The sequence below is a fragment of the Adiantum capillus-veneris genome, chromosome 8 (assembly GCF_014529385.1).
Source record: "Adiantum capillus-veneris isolate H3 chromosome 8, ASM1452938v2, whole genome shotgun sequence".
Classification (NCBI taxonomy): domain Eukaryota; kingdom Viridiplantae; phylum Streptophyta; class Polypodiopsida; order Polypodiales; family Pteridaceae; genus Adiantum; species Adiantum capillus-veneris.
This window is the reverse complement of record NC_140938.1, coordinates 37573376-37596708: the sequence shown is the minus strand read 5'-3', so window position 1 is coordinate 37596708 and position 23333 is coordinate 37573376. Positions and strand designations below refer to the sequence as shown.

Genomic DNA, 23333 nt, shown 5'->3' with positions numbered 1-23333 from the left:
ATGCCGTCTTTATTTTGCACTAATAGCACAGGTGAACAAAACGGAGATGATCTAGGCCCAACCATGCCCTTCTCAACTAACTCATGCACTTGCCGCATAATCTCCTCTTGTTGAGCTTGAGAAACTCTATAAGGAGGTTTATTAGGCAGTGAACTTCCTAGAAGAAGTCCAATTGCATGGTCATCATTGCCTCGTTTAGGAGGTAGTTCACAAGGGATGTCATCAATAAAGACATCTTGAAATCCCTTGAGAAAATTGGATTTTTGTGATTGTTTATATTTTCTTTTGCTAAAGCATTAGGTTCATTTTGAGAATCTTTAACAAAAATCATGTACACGAAAATAGAGCTCTTTATTGACTTATTGAAAGCTTGCGTATGTACAATGGGTATGGTGTTACCCAACTCCTTATCATCTATGTACATATCTTTTTCCCTGAACCTAAAGTACATTTTTCTTTCAGGGAATTTAACATAGGCAGCCATGCAATCAAACCATGGTTCCCCTAGGATTAGATCCTCGTGCTTGAGAGGAGAGATAAAGAAGTCCTCTTTGTCCACATAGCTTTGGACATGGAGCCTCAATTTCTCGATTAAAAGAGTGACTGAAGCTTCTTGCCCCTTGAAAGCACCATCGGCGGGTAGGACATCTTCCATCTCATAGGCTTGGAAGCCTAGCTTGGTGGCCAACTCTATGGATATGAAATTGTGAGTAGAACCAGGTCCAAAGAGAATAAAAGTGTCATAATAATCAATATCTAATTCTCCTAAATGATTTTCTCATATTAAACTGATCATTTAATGTGGGGAAGTGCCAAGGGAGAAAAAGCTAGAATATTGGTTAAGTTAGCAGACCGGCCACAGTAGGGATCCAAAGGAGGGAAAATAGGGATCCAAAGGAGGGGCCATCTGCAAAAGAGCCATGTGAAACAATGGGCTAAAAAGACCCTAAGGTTCAGCCCATTAAGACTTCCAAAATGCTAAGGTTCCAAAATTCAAAGGTTGTGTCCAAAGGTCAACCTTAGGGAAAATTGGATGCTTAGTGTGTGTGCCCAAAAAGTCTTCCTGCATCCCTACATGGGAGGGGGCGAGCCCCAAAGCTAGGGGATGAGAGAGAAAACCACACACACACACAGGCTCCCTTTACACAAAGGGAATGAGGGACACATGTCAGCTCCCTAGGCCAGATGCCCACAAGGTGTGCCCAATTCCTATTGGAAGACCCTTGAAGTGGACCAATGAGAATTAAGCTAGAGTAAATCTAGTTTAATTAATTTAAAAAACATTTAATAAAAGAAACCAATAAGAATTAAGTGTCCTAGAAGACTATTGGGCAGTCTCCCAAGGGGTCCAATGAGCATTCAGGAGCCCCATGGCTTGCCTGATTCCTATTGGCCAGGAGGCAAAGGGGTCCAATGAGAGTTTAGTTTAATTATTTAATTACCTAAAGCTCTCACAAAAGGGGAAAGGAGGACACATGTCAGAAGGCTATCACTTATGCTGCTTAATCCCTATTGGCTTGACCTGGGGAGGTCCAATGAGGCAAAAGCCAGCCTAACTTAGCAGCTAGGGCTCGCCCAAGAGAGAGAGGGGGCTGATTTTTGCTTGGCATTCACTCTCAGACTCTCACACTTGACCATGTGTGAAGGGAAAAATACTCTATCTCCTCCCAAGCTTTAATGGAGAGCTCATCACCTACTCCAAGCTTGTGAGATAGAAGCCTACATCAACACTCTCTTGGCATGTGGATGCAAATCCAACCAAGAGCCAAGCTTCAATGCATGCTCATCTTCTCTACCAAGCTAATTACTAAGCTAAGCTATGCTAATATGAGTGATTATGTGAGGAGATGTACTTCTTTCTCGTAAGATACTTCTTTTTCCTCTCAATCTACTCTCATACCCTGCTAGCTCTCACCATCTTCGAAGGTGTGTGAGGTCTTGGGTCTGAGAACGGGGATAATTCAAGTTGTGTTTGATTAAGTGTTTTTGCTTGGTGTATGAAGCTTCCATCTTCATTACACTAGCTAGTCTTGAAGGAACACAAAGAATTGTATTGTACAATGTCTCTCTTTATGGGAGAAACCATAATACAAAGCCTTTTGGAGGGGGGACCGGCTCCATGCAAATCCGGTCCTCAACTGTTGTCAATAGTTTAATTACTCTCTCTTTTGAAAGTATTGTCGATGCTATCTAACTAGGTGTTATGCTTTTTGTTGCTCTCTCCACCCAAGCACTCTTGTAATTCTCATTAGGAATCAACTCTAATGAAATACCCACTATGTTCATGCTAAATTCCGCTACACAAAAGATTTTAGGCCATTAAATGTTACATTGGTATCAGAGCTCAAGGTTTCTCTTTTCTTGCTCAAGAAGGGAGGTCCTCAAGCTAGCTACAAATGGTTGGTATTATTAATTGCCTGTGAGTAAGTAGAATAGGGATTTTTCAGCCTTTCAGTGCGCCTGCCTTTGTGCAGTTAACGGGGCATCACCGTCGAGAGCTATGGTCTTAATAGTGGAGTCCTACGGGGCTTGCCTACGGCTTAACCACTATTGAGCTATTAGAAGCTTGATAGGAGCCGGTGCTGTTTTGGTGTCGAAAGACCCTCTCTTCTATTCCTTGCAATTAATGGTATTCGAGCCGCGGGTACAGTAGCTTGAGTGCTTTTTCTAAAGGGGTAAAGAGGAGTAGCAACTAGGGCTTGAAGTGCCAAAGTACACCTAAAAAAGTTTACACCTAAAAATTGTTAGAATGGCTGACAATATTAAAGAGAGTGAAATTAATGTTGATAACTTTGATTTTGCTCATGAGCAAGCTACTAATGATGCTTCAATGCTTGTTAATTATCTTGTTTCTAGGCTTCAACAAGCCATGGGCAATCCATCTCTCCAAAGTGAAGTGCAACGGCAGCTCCGTGCTCACTGGATTCTCCAAGCTCATCACCATGACGAGAGAACACCTAGGAAGCCTCCTTGTGAGACTACCAAAAGAGGTCTCTCTCCGATTCGGGAAGAAGAAGAGAATCCATATGAAGGGCTCAAGAACTTACTTCTTGATAATGCATCTCCTTCCCAAAGGAGAACTCAAGAGCCTCCACCGAAGGAACGAGAAAGAAGCGAGTCTCCCGCCACCTCGGCGGAGATGGCTCCACGAAGACGGCGGGCTAAACGCTCTCCATCACCACCAAAGCGGAGAAGACCATCACACTCTTCTCCACGTCATAATTCAAAGAGGGATGATAAAAAGCAAGAGAAGAAAAAGGCGAGAAAGAGGACACCCTCTTCTCCATCTTCTTCATCCTCTTCCTCTTATGAAAGCTATGGTGAAGACGACAAAGATCAAGACAAGAAAAAGGCGAGAAAGAGGTCACCCTCTTCTCCACCTTCTTCAAATTCTTCATCTTCTGAAGAAAGTGATGGTGCAACTTTTGAACCATCAAAAAGAAGAGGCCATAGAAAATCCTATGCCGCATGGAAGAGGTCGTCCAAGCTGAAGAAATTCAAAGAGGGGGGGAAGAGCATCTCTTTCCTTACCTATGATGGCACCTTCGGTGCTACAGACAAAGTTTTGGCCTTTATCCAGCAATTCGATGCGGCGTTTGGAGATGAGGGCTTCACGGAGTCCTCTAAGCTATGCCATGTAGCTATGCACTTTCAAAAGTCCGCCAGACAATGGTGGTCTAGCCTACGAGCCAACGGTGAAGCTCCACGAACATGGAAGGCTTTAAGAGCTTCCATTATGAAGCAGTTTTTGGCCACCGATGCCAAAGACAAAGTACTCACCGAATGGCGAAGCTTAAATCTCTCTCCCAATGAATCCATCCACAAATATGTAGACAAGTTTTGGGACCTACAACTCAAAGCCACTGTCTTCAAAAAGTTGGATTTTGGAGAGCAAAAGCAACAATTTTGTGCGGGCTTAACCGAAGAAATGGCGGAGTATGTCAACTCCCAAAGGCCACGTACCATATCGGCGGTAATACACCATACTATGGTGGCCTCGCGAATCAATTTCCAAACGGGGGGTAAAAGAAATAATAAGCCCCCGGAAAACAAAAGTTCCAATGAGCCTAAGGGGAAGGACAATGTCCAAAAGTCTCCTAAGGGCAATCCCAACAAAGCTAAAGAGAAGGGAGTTTACAAAGGAAAGAATAAACTCTCTCCTGAAGAGCTTGAGCGTTATCGTAAAGATAACCGGTGTTTCAAGTGCGGCGAACAAGGGCATGCGTACCGCGCTTGTCCCCAAAAGAACAACCGCCAAGATCCTCCTAGAGCTTCTTTGGTTGAAATCCAAGAGGAGGAGATTCACCAAACTCACCACAAAGGATCTCCTCTATGCCATGCTTGGGGAAAGGTAAGAGAACATGATGCTTTTATTCTCTTTGACCCTGGTTCTACTCACAATTTTATATCTATGGAGTTAGCCACCAAGCTAGGCATACAATCCTACGAGATGGGAGATATCCTACCCGCAGACAGTGCCTTCAAGGGGCAAGAAGCTTCAGTCACTCCCTTAATCGGGAAATTGAGGCTTCATGTCCAAGGCTATGTGGACAAAGAGGATTTCTTTATCTCTCCTCTCAAGCATGAGGATGTAATCCTAGGGGCACCATGGTTTGACCGTGTGGCTGCCCATGTTAAATTTCCTGAAAGGAGAATCTCCTTTAAGTTCAGGAAAAAGGACATGTATATAGATGCTAGGGAAATGGGTAACACCATCCCCATTGTACATACACCAGCTTTCAACAAGTCAATAAAGAGCTCTATTTCCGTGTACATGATTTTTGTTAAAGATTCTCAAAATGAACCTAATGCTTTAGCAAAAGAAAATAAAAGCAACCAAAAGGAATTAGAGTTATCCAATTTTCTCAAGGGGTTTCAAGATGTCTTTATTGACGACATCCCTTGTGAGCTACCTCCTAAACGAGGTAATGACGACCATGCAATTGAACTTCTTCCAGGAAGTTCACCGCCTAACAAACCTCCTTATAGAGTTTCTCAAGCTCAACAAGAGGAGATTATGCGGCAAGTGCATGAGTTAATTGAGAAGGGCATGGTTAGGCCTAGCTCATCTCCATTTTGCTCACCTGTGCTATTAGTGCAAAAGAAAGACGGCACATATCGTATGTGTGTCGACTATAGAGCACTAAATAGGATCACTATCAAGAATAGGTTTCCCGTTCCACGGGTAGAAGACCTATTTGATAAGCTACAAGGATCGACCTACTTCAGTAGGATTGACCTAAAAAGTGGCTATCATCAAATAAGGATAGTTGATCAAGACATTGTAAAGACCGCATTTCGTACTACATTTGGTCTTTACGAATACATTGTCATGCCTTTTGGCTTGACTAATGCACCAGCCACATTTAACCGCTTGATGGAGAAGCTGTTCAGGCCTCATCGAACCTTCACTGGAGTGTTCTTTGATGATATTATCATCTACTCTAATTCATTGGAGGAACACAAGCAACACCTCCAGGTAATATTTCAAGTTTTAAGAGAGAATAAACTTTATGTTAATCGAAAGAAAAGTGAATTTTTCTTGCAAGAGATTCAATATTTAGGTCACATTATCTCTCAAGATGGAATCCAAATGGATCCATCCAAATTAGAGGTAATAAAAGGATGGCCTAAACCAAGGAATCTTCATGAACTAAGAAGCTTTATAGGTATGTGTGCATACTATAGACGCTTCATAGAAAAGTTCTCACAAATTGCGGGACCATTACATGACCTAACAAAGAAAAATGTTAGGTATACGTGGTCTGCTAAGGAGAACAATGCTTTCGAAAAGCTTAAAGAAAAGCTTATCTCTCAACCTGTGCTTACACTACCGGATCTCTCAAAACCATTTGAGGTCCAATGTGATGCTTGTGGTGATTGCCTTGGGGCTGTTTTGCTCCAAGAAGGGCACGCCATAGGCTATGAGAGTCGAAGGCTCGACCCTGTTGAGCAAGCTCTAGGCATATACGAAAAAGAACTCCTTGCAGTTCTACATGCCTTAGACTCATGGAAGCACTATTTATTGGGGACTCCTTTTATTCTGCGAACGGATCACCAAAGTCTTAAGTACTTCATGACGCAGACCAAGCTCTCCGACAAACAAATGAGGTGGGCAAATTTCCTTTCGCAATTTCATTTTCATATTGCTCACATTGCTGGCAAGCATAATCAAGTAGCCGATGCACTCTCAAGACGACCGAGAGTGAATGCGGTTTCCATAGCAACTCACAATGATCTATCTTCAATGATAGATGAGTATGCTATTGATCCCGATTTTAGAGATGTGATTTCAGCCCTTGCATTAGGGAAGAAAGAAGAACCATTTACTTTACAAGATGGTTATCTTCTCTATGGCAATAGACTATGCGTTACTAACTCACTACGTGAGAAAGTAATGTATGAATCTCATGCTCCCCCATATGCGGGGCATAGAGGGATTCAGTCTACCCTAAAGGGAATTGAAACATATTTCTATTGGCCTACCATGAAAGTGAACATACATGAGTATGTTTCCAAATGTGTGGTATGTCAAAAGACAAAATTTGATAGAGGGAAGCAACTTGGATTGCTTCAACCCTTGCCAATCCCTAATTCACCGTGGGAGAGCATATCCATGGATTTTATCTTTGGATTGCCTAAGTCTATCCATGGGAATACGGGAATATGGACGATAGTAGACAGGTTCAGTAAACAAGCTCATTTTATACCTGTCAAAAAGACTATCAAAGCCCATCAAATGGCAACCCTCTTCATTTCACAAATTTTCAAGTACCATGGCTTGCCAATGTCCATAGTGTCGGATAGAGATCCTAGAATGACCAGTAATTTCTGGAAGGGTCTCTTTGAGAATTTAGGAACAAGGCTAAACTTCTCTTCGGCCTATCATCCACAAACTGATGGCCAAAGTGAAATAGCTAACCTAACTATTCTCGATCTACTAAAAGCCTATGTAACGGAAGTAGATCAAAGATCCCAATGGGAGAAGTACTTACCCTTAGTAGAGTATGCTTACAATAACACTGTACATAATTCTACAGGAAAAGCACCTTTCGAGGTAATTGAGGGAAGATCAAAAAGTCCCTTGCTACTTAAGGTACATGGGAAGATCTTCGCTGCAGATGAGTATAGCCGAGACCTACAAGAATCTTTCCAAAAGATTAAGGATGCTATCTCTATCTCACAGCAAAGGCAAAAGGCTGCTGCTGACAAGCACAGAAGAGCCCAAGCCTTTAAAGAAAACGATTGGGTCTTGTTAAAGTTTCCCAAGGCTCGATTAAGGCACACGACGGGCAAGAATCCTACGGGCCACCAAAAGTACTATGCTAAACTAGCAAAAAGGTACTATGGTCCCTTCCAGATTCTTAGGCCAATCAATGAGATGGCCTATCAACTTAAGTTGCCCAATCATTGGCTCATACACAATGCTTTTCATGTGAGCCTCTTGAAGCCTTACAAAGGAGAGCCACCTCAAGAACCAACTATTGAAGACCCACCGGAGATCGAGGACCACGAGGAGGTGCTGCAGCCCGAGTCCATTCTCCGACATGAAGACAAGGTATTAAGAGGCGGTAAGACTATCAGACGATATCTTATTAAGTTTAAGAATTATCCTTTTGAAGATGCTAGATGGATGCAAGGCATACAATTAAAGGATAACCTAAACCTTGTCAATGCTTACAATGCTTCCCAAGAGTAAGCAAATGTACAAAATGTTAAAAATGAACAAAAATTTTTGTCTTATAAGACTCTCTTTTTCTTGATTTGTGCACAAAAATGAAGTAGTATGCATGCTTAGATCAAGTTTGCGGAGACGACGTCTCCCCAACACCAAGTAGAGCTTGTCACTCTACTATGGAAGATTGATAAGACTAATGTGCAGACATGCTTGCGGCAGCCTCAGGCTCTCAAGCGCCAAATGGACTAGTCATCCATTATGGAATGATGTCGTAGGGTAACATAGGGATCCTCTACCCGCTAAGAAAAGGACTCATGCATATGCTTTATCTTCTCTACACCATAGTCGAGGACGACTATGATTTCAAGAGAGAGGTAATGTCATAATAATCAATATCTAATTCTCCTAAATGATTTTCTCATATTAAACTGATCATTTAATGTGGGGAAGTGCCAAGGGAGAAAAAGCTAGAATATTGGTTAAGTTAGCAGACCGGCCACAGTAGGGATCCAAAGGAGGGAAAATAGGGATCCAAAGGAGGGGCCATCTGCAAAAGAGCCATGTGAAACAATGGGCTAAAAAGACCCTAAGGTTCAGCCCATTAAGACTTCCAAAATGCTAAGGTTCCAAAATTCAAAGGTTGTGTCCAAAGGTCAACCTTAGGGAAAATTGGATGCTTAGTGTGTGTGCCCAAAAAGTCTTCCTGCATCCCTACATGGGAGGGGGCGAGCCCCAAAGCTAGGGGATGAGAGAGAAAACCACACACACACACACAGGCTCCCTTTACACAAAGGGAATGAGGGACACATGTCAGCTCCCTAGGCCAGATGCCCACAAGGTGTGCCCAATTCCTATTGGAAGACCCTTGAAGTGGACCAATGAGAATTAAGCTAGAGTAAATCTAGTTTAATTAATTTAAAAAACATTTAATAAAAGAAACCAATAAGAATTAAGTGTCCTAGAAGACTATTGGGCAGTCTCCCAAGGGGTCCAATGAGCATTCAGGAGCCCCATGGCTTGCCTGATTCCTATTGGCCAGGAGGCAAAGGGGTCCAATGAGAGTTTAGTTTAATTATTTAATTACCTGAAGCTCTCACAAAAGGGGAAAGGAGGACACATGTCAGAAGGCTATCACTTATGCTGCTTAATCCCTATTGGCTTGACCTGGGGAGGTCCAATGAGGCAAAAGCCAGCCTAACTTAGCAGCTAGGGCTCGCCCAAGAGAGAGAGGGGGCTGATTTTTGCTTGGCATTCACTCTCAGACTCTCACACTTGACCATGTGTGAAGGGAAAAATACTCTATCTCCTCCCAAGCTTTAATGGAGAGCTCATCACCTACTCCAAGCTTGTGAGATAGAAGCCTACATCAACACTCTCTTGGCATGTGGATGCAAATCCAACCAAGAGCCAAGCTTCAATGCATGCTCATCTTCTCTACCAAGCTAATTACTAAGCTAAGCTATGCTAATATGAGTGATTATGTGAGGAGATGTACTTCTTTCTCGTAAGATACTTCTTTTTCCTCTCAATCTACTCTCATACCCTGCTAGCTCTCACCATCTTCGAAGGTGTGTGAGGTCTTGGGTCTGAGAACGGGGATAATTCAAGTTGTGTTTGATTAAGTGTTTTTGCTTGGTGTATGAAGCTTCCATCTTCATTACACTAGCTAGTCTTGAAGGAACACAAAGAATTGTATTGTACAATGTCTCTCTTTATGGGAGAAACCATAATACAAAGCCTTTTGGAGGGGGGACCGGCTCCATGCAAATCCGGTCCTCAACTGTTGTCAATAGTTTAATTACTCTCTCTTTTGAAAGTATTGTCGATGCTATCTAACTAGGTGTTATGCTTTTTGTTGCTCTCTCCACCCAAGCACTCTTGTAATTCTCATTAGGAATCAACTCTAATGAAATACCCACTATGTTCATGCTAAATTCCGCTACACAAAAGATTTTAGGCCATTAAATGTTACAAAAAGCATCATGTTCTCTAAACTTTCCCCAAGCATGGCATAGAGGAGATCCTTTGTGGTGAGCTTCCTCTTCTTGGATTTAGACCAAGGTAGCTCTAGGAGGCTCATGGCGAGTGTTCTTTTGGGGGCAAGCAAAGTACGCATGCCCTTGCTCATCGCATTTGAAACAATGGTTATCTTTATGATAACACTCAAGCTCTTCAGGAGAGAGTTTATTTTTGCCTTTATAAACTCCCTTCTTCTTAGCTTCTTTGTTGTTGGCATTGTCTTTAGGAGACTGTTGGACATTGTCCTTGTTCTCCATGGGCTTAAGATTTCTCTTAGCCCCTGTTTGGAAATTGATTTGTGAATGCCACCATGGTATGTTGTATGACCACAGATATAGTGTGTGGCCTTTGGGAGTTGATATACTCTGCAAGATCTTCAATTAAGCCCGCACAAAATTGTTGTTTTTGCTCTCCAAAATCCATCTTTTTGAAGATAGTGGCTTTGAGATGTAAGTCCCAAAACTTTTCTACATATTTTATGAATAGTTTTGTAAGGAGAGAGAGATTCAAGCTTTGCCATTCAGTGAGTACTTTGTCTTTGGCATCGGTAGCCAAAAACTGCTTAATGATGGAAGCTCTTAAAGCTTTCCATGTTTGTGGAGCTTCACCGTTTGCCCGTAGGCTAGACCACCATTGCCTGGAGGACTTTTGAAAATGCATAGCTACATGGCGTAGCTTAGAGGACTCCGTGAAGCCCTCATCTCCAAACGCCGCATCCAAACGTTGCATCGAATTGTTGGATGTAAAGCCAAGACTTTGTCAGTAGCACCAAACGTGCCATCATAGGTAAGGAAAGAGATGTTCTTTACTCCCTCTTTGAACTTCTTGAGCTTGGATGACCTCTTCCACGCGGCATAGGATTTCCTATGGCCTCTTCTTTTTGGTGGTTCAAAAGTTGCACCATCACTTTCTTTAGAAGATGAAGAATTTGAGGAAGATGGAGAAGAGGGTGACCTTTTTCTCGCGTTTTTCTTGCCTTGGTCCTCCTTGTCTGCACCATCACTTTCTTCATAAGAGAAAGAGGATGAAGAAGATGGAGAAGAGGGTGACCCCTTTCTCACCTTTTTCTTCTCTTGTTTTTTTATCATCCCTCTTTGAAATATAGTGTGGAGAGGTGTGCGATGGTCTTCTCCATTTAGGAGGTGAGGGAGAGCGTTTTGCCCAAAGTCTTTGTGGATCCATCTCCACCGAGGTGGCACAAGACTCACTTCTTTCTCGTTCTTTTGGTGGGCGTCTTGAGTTCTCCTTTGGGAAGGAGATGTGTCATCAAGAAGTAAATTTTTGAGCCCTTCATATGGATCCTCTTCTTCTTCCCGAATCGGAGAGAGGCCTCTTTTGGAAGTCTCACAAGGAGGCTTCCTAGGTACTCTCTCTTATTGGTGGGAAGTTTGGAGAATCCCATGAGCACGAAGCTGCCATTGCAGTTCACTTTGGAAGGATGGATTCCCCATGGCATGTTGAAGCCTAGAAACAAGAAAGTTAACAAGCATAGGGGCATCATTAGTAACCTACTCATTAGCAAAATCAAAGCTATCAACATTAATTTCACTCTCTTTACTATTGTCAGCCATTCTAACAACTTTTAGGTGTAAACTTTTTTAGGTGTACTTTGGCACTTCAAGCCCTAGTTGCTACTCCTCTTACCCCTTTAGAAAAGCACTCAAGCTCCTGTACCCGTGGGTCGAATATCATTAATTGCAAGGAATAGAAGAGAGGGTCTTTCAACACCAAAACAGTACCGCCGGCCCCTGTCAAGCTTCTAATAGCTCAATAGTGGTTAAGCCGTAGGCAAGCCTCGTAGGATGCCACTATTAAGACCATAGCTCTCGACGGTGATGCCCCATTATCTGCACAAAGACAGGCGCACTGCAAGGCTGAAAATCCCTATTCTACTTACTCAATTGCAATTAATAATATCAATCATTTATAGCCAGCTTGAAGACCTCCCTTCTTAAGCAAGAAAAGAGAAACCTTGTGCTCCGATACCAATGTAACATTTAATGGCCTAGTAACTTGTGTGTAGTGGAAAATAGCATAGACATAGTGAGTATTTCATTAGAATACATTCCTAATGAGCATAGCAAGAGTGCTTGGATGGAGAGAGTAACAAAAGGCATAACACCTAGTTAGATATGCATGAACAATACTTCAAAAGAGTGAGAATTAAGTTATTGACAACAATTGAGGACCTGATTTACATGGAGCCAGTCCCCCCTCCAAAAGGCTTTGTATTATAGGTTTCCCCCATCATCAAGGGAGACATTTTACAATACAATTCTTTGTGCTCCTTCAATAATTAGCTAGTGCAATGAAGATAAAAGCTTCAAGCACTAAACAAACACTTTAAAACACAACTTCAATTCCTCGTTGGTCTTAGACCCAAGACCTCACACACCTTCAAAGATGGTGAGAGCTAGCGGGGTATGAGAGTAGATTGAGAGGAAGAAGGAGTATTCTTACGAGAAAAAAGTACATCTCCTCACATAATCACTCATAAAAGCTTAGCATAGCTTAGTAATTAGCATGGGAGAGATATGAGCATGCATTGGAGCTTGGCTCTTGGTTGGAGTTGCATCACAAAGCCAAGAGTTGTTGGTGTAGGCCTCCCTTCTCACAAGCTTGGAGTAGATGATGAGATTTCCATTAAAGCTTGAGAAGGAGAGACAGAGAGAGAGTCTTCTTGCTTCACACATGAGATTGTGTGAGTGTGTATGTGATAATGCCTTGCCAAAATCAGCCCCCTCTCTCTCTTGCTCGACCCCTCTTGGATTTTACTCATGCTGGCACCCCATTGGACCCTGCAAAGCTTAGCCAATGATAATTGAGAAGCATAAGTGATAGCCTTTTGACCTGTGTCCCCCTTTCCCCTTTTGTGAGAGTTTTAGGTAATTAAATAATGCAACTAAACTCTCATTGGACCCCTTTGTCTTCTGGCCAACAGGAAGCAGGTAAGCTAATGGGCTGTTGAATGCTCATTGGACCCCTTGGGAGACTGTCCAATAGGCTTCTAGAGAGCTTAATTCCTATTGGTTCTTTTATCAAGTCTTTTAAAATGAATTAAACTAAATGTACTCTAGCCTAATTCTCATTGGTCCACCTCTATGGCCATCCAATAGGATTTGAGTGCACCTTGGGGTAACTAGGCTAGGGAGCTGGCATGTGTTCCTTATTCCCTTTGTGTAAAGGGAGCATGTGTGTGTGTGTGTGTGTGTGTGTGTGTGTGTTTCTCTCTCATCCCCTACTTACAGGGCTCGCCCCCCTCCTCTTTAGGAGTCTTTGAAGACTTTTTTGCACACTACAAAGCATCCAATTTTCCTAAGGAATGACCATTGGACTTAACCTTTGAATTTTGGAACCTTAGCATTTTGGAAGTCTTAATGGGCTAAACCTCAGGTCTTTAAAGCCCATTGCTTGCACATTTCTCTTCTGTAGATGGTCCCCCTTTGGATCCCTATTTTCCCTCCTTTTGATCCCTACTGTGACCAGTCTGCTAACCTTACCAATAATCTAGCTTTTTCTCCCCTGGTACTTTCCCTTCAATTTAACATGAGAAAATCATTTAGGAGAATTAGGTATTAGTTATTATGACACAAGAAGAAAATCCGCTTAGAAATGGATGAAATTATAATTACAGTCTTTTTCTCGTTAACTAAAAAGTAGTTGCATTACATGGTTATGTACCAACCCAATGACACTTCCCTCTCTCTCTTTCTAACTCTCTATTCAAGGCGTCACAAAAATGCTTACCTTTGGGTATTTTTAAGAAAACTATGTCAGATTTCAAGCTTGTCTTGACAAAAGAACTTGATAGAATTTTATGTATTAAAGTATAAATATTGATGCATCCTTCAAAATTTTGATACATAGACATATAAAAAAGAAATTAGGACGTTGTCTACCAAAATTTGTATATTTTTTATAGGCACAAATTGCCATAGTAAGGTGTCTCCAATTTTGTTTTACTCCCCATTAGGAGGAATATACATGTATTCCACCGCTCACAAAATCTCTTAGAAGTATTTATCTTTTACTATGTTGGAGGCTAACACTTAGGAGATGTTTTACCATCTTCTACCTAGACCTTCTAGACATCCTTCATGCCAGAGTGCAAGAAAGCAACCAAAAGGTGCCATCTCTCTCTCTCTCTCTCTCTCTCTCTCTCTCTCTCTCTCTCTCTCTCTCTCTCTCTCTCTCTCTCTCTCTCTCTGAGCCTTCACAAGCTTTTGGGCATAGGGGTATGCAGTGGAAGACGATGACTGAAATACCATGCGACAAAAGCCTATGAAATCCAATAATACTTCTTTTAAGGAATCTTGTGAGATTCCAAAGTTTGGTTGTTAATCTAGCATTTTTCATAGAAAGGAATCTCATCATTAATAGAGATTTTTAGTAGAGATAAATAGGAGTATGTGTCTATGTTTCTTGAATATAAATCATTGAAAAGAAATCAAAGAAATACTCTCGTGATAACTTATGAGAATATCATAGGTGGTGGGTGACAAGATGATGAGCAAGGAGAGGAAGGTGGCAAGTGGTGGGGAAGGCAATTGGCCAAGGCGAAACACGACGTGCAAGAGTGAACGGTTTAGTGCAAAACATGATGCCTAAGAGGTAGCAATAGTTGCCATGTGGAGTTGAGAAAAGACAAGGTTTTTTTAAAAGGGATGAAGTTTGCTCTCCAAGCATGAATTGCCTGTGTGCAATTTGTCTAGAGTGCGGTCTTTAAAACTCTCATGTGGGCTAGGGAGTTCAAAACTTGCAAGACATTCAAGGTTTTACTTAAGCATGCAAGTAGAGGAATCTGTGGAGATTCTAGGCAACACAAGTTGAATTCTATGTATGGAGTGCTTTAGAGCATATTTTCACACTGGCCATGGTAGTGTTTTGATGGCGTGAGCATGCTTTGTTTCCTAGTGAAAATGTTGCAAAAGAGAGTTCAACTCTGCCAATTTTGGTAGAGTTGGCAAAACTATGCCCCTCTCTCTCTACCTTCTCCCATTTTTTGTGATGCACTGAAGAAGAACAAGACAACAAAGAAAATGCTCGTAGCCATCAATGGAGCACAACAAAATAACCTGCTTCAGCATGGGAATGCGCTCTCATTGAGCGGTATCTAAGAGGATTCAAAGTGAAAGGGTTAATAAAAAACAAAATAATAATAGAAGGTGTGTGAGGCGAGAGCCGACTTGGGCAGGTGGAAAATAGCGAGCGAGGAGAGAAGTGGAGTCAAGTGACATGCTAGGCAAGCGGTGGAACTGTGTGACATTGAAGGTGGAGGCCCAAAGGCGGGCAAAATGGAGACCACCGACATAGCACACGGAGCAGTAGGCAGTTTTAAATATGCAAGGGCTTGGAGAGAAGGCGGTCAGTAGCATGCAGTGAACCGGCTTAAGCTTGGGGAGAGATCAACGACCAGACGTTACAGCCAAACAATGTGCATTATGAGGATTCTACTAGGCTTCAATGGAACCTTCACCTACATCTTTGAAGATTCTAATGCATTTTAAAGCTCTTTAAAATAGTCCGCGGTGCCGTGGACTGTTTTGAGGAGCTTTTGGACCTCATTTAGAGCGAGTATACATCAGTGTGCAGTTCAGTTGATAGAAATTCCCATCAATGGGAACATTGGACAGATGCCAGTGCTTGAGGCTATTGTAAGCCTCTCTTTCTCTCTCTCTCTCTCTCTCTCTCTCTCAATAATGTTATCTTGTAGTGTTCTACACACAAGCCTGCTTACTCACTTTCTCAGTTGTCTTTGCAATGTTCTCCAAGAAAAGTCTTCATTAGAAAGGTTGGCAGGAGGAGGTTCAAAGAGGGAAGGAAAAGAGGTGGGAAAGCGACGAGAAAAGGAAAGGAGGAGAGGGGCAGGAAAGGGAGTGCATGCGGACAGTGGTAGAAAGGGGACAGGAAAGAGCACACAAAGGTGGGTGGAAGGGTGGGCAGCATGGGAATGTTTGAGGATTATTGGGTTTTCTGTTTTGCGTTTGAGGACTCCTTAAAATAGTCGGCGGAGCCCCATACTATCTTCAAGAGGTTTTGGACCTCATTCAGAGGTGAGTATATCTATTTGCTATGACCAGTATATCACCCGCCACCTTTGCTGGTAGTAGTGGGCTGGATCATAAGCATCAACACATAATTCTTGTATACCTGTCACCATCCAACCTTAGCAGCACGCATGCTCTCAGTCTAGGATGCTACCTAGATCTCTCCTAATTATTATAGCATGCTCTAGTCTCTCATCCTTCGGTGGTTTCTCAAGCTCATCGTCACCTGCACCTCGTCACCTGCACCTCGTCGGCATCTCCATCATCCTCATTGAGAATATTCCTCATCTTGTCATCCAAGTGTGAGACTTCAACATTGCTGTAGCTCTCTTCCCACCTTCTCAAATGACATCATTGCTCCCATTTATGCAAATTGTACCTCTTCTACTCATGTGTACCCTTCATTGTGAGTGAGTGTGTGTGTGTGTGTGTGTGTGAGAGAGAGAGAGAGAGAGAGAGAGTGTGTGTGTGTGTGAGTGAGATAGAGTGAGAGAGTGAGATCTTGGCCATGTTAGTCTCGAGTATGTCACCATCAATAGCTTGGAAAGCCTTGGAAGAAAACTTGCAATTTTTTCACACGTGGAGCCTCACGGGTCACCTAAAGCCACGCACGTGCACACACACACACACACACACACACACACACACACACACACACACACAGAGTCAAGGACTCCCACCTTCATAAGCTCGGAGGGAGACGTAGTCCTCCTCCTCACAACTTGCCATTCTTCGTCTTCTTTCTTCTTATGATCCCCATTCTTTCTTTCATCTTCTTTTGTACCCTCCTTTGTGCATGCCTTCTTTAGCACAATGGGTGAGCAATTGAGCAAATAGTAGATCTTAGAGTTCAAAGAAGCTTTCAATCTCTTACACCAATAACGATGGCAATGGCAACATCACCACAAAAGAGCTTGGTACTATGATGCACGCATTTGGACAAAACCCGACTAAAACAGATCTACAAGAGATGATCAATTGATGTAGATGTGGATGATCATGGCACGATTGATTTTCCAGTGGATGATCATGGCATGATTGATTTATTAGAGTTCTTGAATCCGATGGCTCACAAGATGAAGGATACTCACTCTGAGGACCTGAAAGAAGCATTTAAGGTTTTTGATAAGGACCATAATGGGTTTATTTATGATGTAGAGCTTTGCCATGTGATGAGTCATGAGATAAATCTAGGAGAGAAGTTGATACATGAAGAGGTTGACAAAATGATTCAAGAGGCAGCTGTTGATGGTGATGGACAACTGAATTATGACGAATCTTTGAGGATGATGCCTCTTTTGGTAGGTGTAAACATTAAGCCGTGCTAAATTCAAACCTTGATGTTACTTTGGAGTGGCACCATTCTTTTGGTTGTTATAATCCACTTTCATCTAGAGAAGAAGTGTTTTAATGGTTTGTACAGTTTACATATGAAATTTATTCATTGTTGCCTCACTTAAAGAGAGAGAGAGAGAGAGAGAGAGAGAGAGAGAGAGAGAGAGAGAGGGCGAGAGAGAGAAGGGGGGCTTAGTGCAAGGTTAAGAAGAGCTTGTCCACTGACAGAGTGTCTCTAGCTTCATAAGAATACCTAGGAAGGGTATATGTACAGCTTGCTCCAGGGAAAGGAAGAATACCCCCAGAATTTGGATGTATTGGATGATAGTCAAGGTAAGAACTTGGATGTATTGGATGTGAGTCTAGGTGAGAACTTGGCCGAGAGAGAGAGAGAGAGAGAGAGAGAGAGAGAGAGAGAGAGAGAGAGAGAGAGAGAGAGAGAGAGAGAGAGACCCTACATCCATAGCCTAGAAATCCATGAGCGTGTTGAATTTAACCACCCTTGGCCACCTTCTATCCAAGCCACCAATGGTCCCACTTGGATATCTTTCAGCCTAGGCTTGCTGATTTAACTCCAACAGCTTCAAAGATCTAAAGCTTCTCTCTCTCTCTCTCTCTCTCTCTCTCTCTCTCTCTCTCTCTCTCTCTCTCTCTCTCTCTCTCTCTCTCTCTCTCTCTCTCTCTCTCTCTCTACCCCAATAAATCTTGCTAAACTATGGAAAACATAGAGGGAAAACATCTACGCTGAGGACAAGTTGGTGTACTACATCTAGTGCAAACCCAAGAGACCACTAGAGACAAATGCTAAGTAGTATGGGCAACCACCAATGCACAAAGAGACGGCAAGATGACAAGTGCAACAAATATGAAATAAAGAAGAGCAAGCCCTAGCACCTGTGTGTGTGTGTGTGTGTCCGTGTCCCAAGTTCTTCTCAAAATCTTGTGATGTTTATCCAAGTCATCATTTAGCTACAAAGGCTATCATAGTATTCAGAGTTTTAGTCCACAATCTCTAGAATATGGATAAATGATCAACATAATACATCATAGTGTGGACCATGTTTATAGAGGTGATTGAGATTTCAACAATGGACATGTTGATTTGTGCATTTAGTCTTACTTGAACTTCATTTTAGATGGCTTCTTTATGGTGGGAGTGCTTAGGATGAGTTCTTAAGGAGACTCTGATGTTTAATCAAGTCCAAAATGCTATTAGATATGGTAGGGAAACATAAGCTCCTTGAGTTTTAATTGGATTAGTTTGCTTAATTTTTTTCTTTGCTCAAAAAATCTCACTCTCTCTTTGAAATTCCTCCTCAAATGTTGTCTCTCTTAACATCTATCATAAGTGCATGCTTTTGAAAGCTCTTTTCTAAGCAACAAAAAGCACATATCTACACATAAGACTAGAGGTAGCAATGAAGATCCATTACTAATAGGATTGTGCAAATTTTGGAGCCAAAGTTTCTTTTCAAATGCAATTAGTGATGCATGCGTATTGAAGGCATGTAACAAAATGGGAGTAGTTGAGAGGTGTGACCAAACATATGATGAGGTAATAGTCATGGAATTTTGGAAAAGAACATTGTGCTTGGTAGAGCTTTATCTGGGTCGTTCACTATTTATTGTGTGAATCAAATGATTAGTTCATGCATACATCAATTTGAGGACATCGAGGCTTTAGAGCACCCATGCCAAGTCTTCTTAGAGGGCACACAAGGAATAGCATGGAGTCTGGAAACATAAGTCCCTAACTGCACTATTATCATTGAAATGTATGCCAGGATCATGTTTCTGCCTTTGCAGTACATGCAAACATTTGAAGAGGCATTCACTATTGGCTTCTTTAAAATGGACTCCACAATATTCAACCCTCTCACCAAGGACCTACAAGTGCGCCACATAGCTTATCAGAGCGCAGTCCACAACAACCCGTTCAAGGACCTTTATATTCAAGCTGACGTCTATTGGAGCCCAACTTGTCCAACTGTTGTAATGAGCCCACCTTGTAAAGCCTATCAAATATCCATTTTTATGTCAAAGACGTCTTATCATTTTGATCCACTTGTCTGGGTTATGTAAAGATTAATCAGTCAGTCAGGACCCATAATTGTTCCCACTTTGTAATTATGAGGAAGAGAACCCCATGTACATTTTTGAGCTAAGGTGACTAAAGTATAAAAGTCACCTTAGAACCATTTTTTAACATAACATTTTTGAATATTAATCCTGTGTCGTACGAGTCTGAGAGAGAGAGAGAGAGAGTGTGTGTGTGAGCGTGTCTTATACTCTTCGCTACGCGCTTCTCCCTCACCGGATTCACGATGTGACAACATCATCGCGGTAGTCTCTCCGAGAGCTACGCGCCCACGCCACACATTCATATTTCCGAGCTGTTCGCGATCGATCCTTCCTCAAGCTTGTTTTGCTTGTAAGTAACACAAACAGTGTCTGTTTTCAACAATCAAGTGCTCTATGGAATGAGAAAGAGATTAGCTACACCTAGATATTCATAGACTTAGGTTTTTCCCACTTTTGGATTATGACCTGTGAGTCTATCACGACTATAATCGAGATAACTAGGGTTCAAATCTGGTGAGATTAGACTTATAGGTAAGTATATGCTATTGAGAGGATGGTGCCTAGTAAGTTTGATGCGATTCCGAGTTCATTGGAGGTGTAAACGGTGTTGTGAGTATTTAGGGATAGAGTGGGTTGCATTCTACCAGGGTTAGTGATTGATGCATCATAAAAGTGTGTATGTGTAGATTGGTCTTAGCTTGACAAGCTAACGAGATTGCCTACGTGCACCTACGGGTTAGTCGTGTCATCGGATGATAAGTATGTTGTCTGTGTCGTGCTTGCGAGCATGAACAAGGGAGTAGTTTTGCCATAAAAAATTGGCGTGCCTGTCGGGGACACAAGACCTTAAGTAGGGAGATCTACGTCACTCGTGTGATGGTTAGCTTACTTTAGTTTCGACTAGAGAGAGCTTAAACTTTTAGAACAAGATCCAGGATAGAGTATCCTGAGGTCTAGTGGATAGCCAGGAAGCCTGTGTCTTGCCGAGGGTCTATGACTAGTTAGATTTAGTTAAGTAGGTTATGGTTTTTGGTTTTGAGTGCTTGTTTTACTTGTGTAGAAAGAGAGTAGAAAAACGTTGTAAAAACGCAAAAATAAACAAAAAGAAGAAACAATAAGGTTGTTTGCTTGCCTTGAAAGCAAAACCCACACCATATACCCTTGAAGGGGGTGAAAAGAGTAGACATTGAAATTTATGATCCAACACTTGAGAAAACATAAAAATTGCGAGCCAAACCAACAAAAAGAAACAGGTGATTGTCATAAGAAAACACTAAGTGATCCTAACAAGGCCAAGAAGAGATATAACCATTAGCCTAGGGTAACTGACTGTGTCATGAGGTACGACTGATATTCACAAGTTTAAGATGAAGTGTCATCAAATTTGCATCACTTCAAGTGCATTTGAGTTGTGAATTGCCATAGAAAAGTGAAATTTGTGAAGTGCTTGAGTCCAAGGTCAAAATAAGTCCTAACTTCATAAAACTTGAGGGATAGACTTATATGGGCACAGAGAACACAACTGTCCAAAAACAGACAAAAAATGAAATCCCCATTGCTCTCTGCCTAGTCTATCGCGATAGACTGATGAAGTTGGTGATTGACTAACAACAGGAAAAAAACCTTTATACCACAGGTTTAACACATCAATACAAGGGTACTCACAAAAATTGAGTGAAACTGAACACCATCTTGACCACAAAACTTCAAAATTGGTGTTTTAGAGTCTGAATTCAGAGACAGGGGCAGGCTTTGACCAAATGTCCAAACAGTGCCAAAATTTGTCAATGCACTACACAAGGAGAGGGTGAACCAGCTGTGGAGAAAACTTGAGAAAAATGCCAACAATGGAGAACATGCTGAGTCTATCGCGATAGACTAGAGAAACTGCTGTTGGGGACCTTATCTTTCAAATTTCCTAGAGGGAGAACTTTATCAGAGCCTATACAGCATACACACCAAATTTCAAGGCATTTAGATAACTGAAAGTCAATCTAAGGCCTAGATAGAGAATCAGGCTCTGACCAAAATACTAAATGGGACCAAAACCCAACCCAAGTGTCCAAACTTCATAAAACTTGAGGGATAGGCTATAGAGGGTAACTGCAACTCAAGGGTGAAGTCACAATTTTAAATTGACTTATGCTGAGCAAATTGTCAGTCTATCGCGATAGACTAAGAAAGTAGTGATTCAGACATATTTTGCAATTTGTGACTATACTGCTAGGACATTGTTAGAAGCTGGACACACCCCACGGCATCCAACTACTCGGCGGATTATTATTTTTTGTAATTAGTCATCCATTGAGGAAAACCCGAATTTTCACCTTGTAAATATTCGGACTTACAGAAGTTGCCAGATTGTATCCCAGTTTTGATAGTTAGAAGGAGTAGATGGATGATTTTGGAACTTTAGGGTTTGAGAAGTTGTAAGGTATATATATCACTTTTTGACCTTAATGAAAAACCTTTTGTCATTTTAAACAAGTTTAAGTTTGTGAGTGAGCGTACTGTGTACGTGAGAGAGAGTGTGAGCTTTGTCTTGACGCTACGTGTGCTACGGTGGTCGGAATCGAGTGCGGAGAAGTGCAGCGTGTTGCCCCCAACTAGAGCTACGAGCCGATACCAACATTGCGCGCGTACGGTCCGGCTTTGAGAGCTCCTTCTACGAGCTTCATCGGTTGTTTGGGTGATCATACGTTATCTGATTTCGCATTGCAGCATATCCACGCGTTCACATTGAGTAGAGCTACACATTAGGCACTTCAGATTTTGGCCAGACATCCTACGTGTTTCTGCACCAGGTGTTTTGGGTCGTGATTTTGGTTCATAGACCTTAAGGAGAGTGGCCTATAGGTATTAGTAGGGTCTCCTTCAAGCTCTATGGTGTTTCGGAAGTGTTTGATAGGTGTTCGGCTCTAGCAAGCGTTGTAGGAAGCATCCTCTTTTGTTCTCTTGAAGACTGTGACTTAGACAATTGGTAGGGGCCTCTGTAGGAATTAGTTAGGAGTCGGTCGAGTGTAGGTTGACACCTTATGCTTGCTTCCACGCGCCTGCGGGTCGAGCTTCGTCCTTAGCTGACATTACTTGTTAGGTGAGTTCTCGCTGTGCTGACGTCCGTCGTGGCGTACCCGTCCAACATTGGTGCCGCTGCCGGGGACGAAAACCTTAGGTAGGTGACCGAGACTAATCCTTGAGGATTGGTATTTTTGGCTTGCCAAGAGTCTCGCTTTACATTTAGATAGGATCAGAGGGTGGAGGACTCTCTAGGTCTTAGAGGGAGCCTAGGAAGCGTGTGTCTGGCCTAGATCCTTCGACTTAGGTAGAGAAGGTAGACGTATGAAGTTTTTAGGTAGTAGTCGAGTTCTAGAGTAGGAGTGGGAGTCGGAGAAGCGGTGAGAAGAAAGCTTGAGAGTCCGGAGAGGCCAAAAAAGCAACCAAAAACACCATTTCTTCATGGTAGGTAGGAGTAGAGTAAGTAGAACATCATGATTCAGATCTAGAGCATTTCATGCATGTATACTTGCTTGGTAGAATCATTACAAGTTTGTAAAAGACGCAAAAAGACGCAAAAGTGTGGTTGAAAGCCTAATTGAAGTCCAAAAGTTACTGTGAGTGTTTCTGATAGGCCTACAGAGCATCAGGAGCATTCCTGTCAGAAAAAAACTTTAAGTTTAGCCAGGAGACATCCTATGCGTAGGATGTCTAAAGGCCAATCTTGGAGGAATTTTGGGATTTTGAGTTGACCAATGTGTTCTAAAGGTAGGGTTTACCCTAATTTCAACTGGAAAGTGGAAATTTGGCCATCTCTTGACAGGATAAGGCCAGATAGACTGAAATTCCTAGACATCCTACCCAATTAGTGCCAAAACATCAACTTGAAACCAAAACTATAAGATGGCAGCATGAGTGTGTCTTGCATGATATATTGAGTGACTAAAAGGGGTTTCACCTCATTCGGGTAAGAAAATTGGGTTCAAAGTGGACTTTAGCACTTTTGACTGAAAAAGCAAAAACAACTGAAGTTTGGGACTTTTGGCATCCAAATCAAAATCTAAGCATACCACTGGGATACTGACATCAAGGAGAAGCCGTGGAACAAATCTGGGGTCAAACAGGCCAAAAAGACATCCTACGCGTAGGATGTCTTCTGAGTGATTTGGGACTCCAAA

At 42.1% G+C, this 23333-nt stretch overlaps 1 pseudogene; it reads left to right on the top strand.

The window, feature by feature from the left end:
- Window positions 1-15697: 15697 nt before the first annotated feature.
- LOC147451978 (putative calmodulin-3 pseudogene) lies at window positions 15698-17189 on the top strand (annotated as a pseudogene).
- The last annotated feature ends 6144 nt before the right edge of the window (window positions 17190-23333 follow it).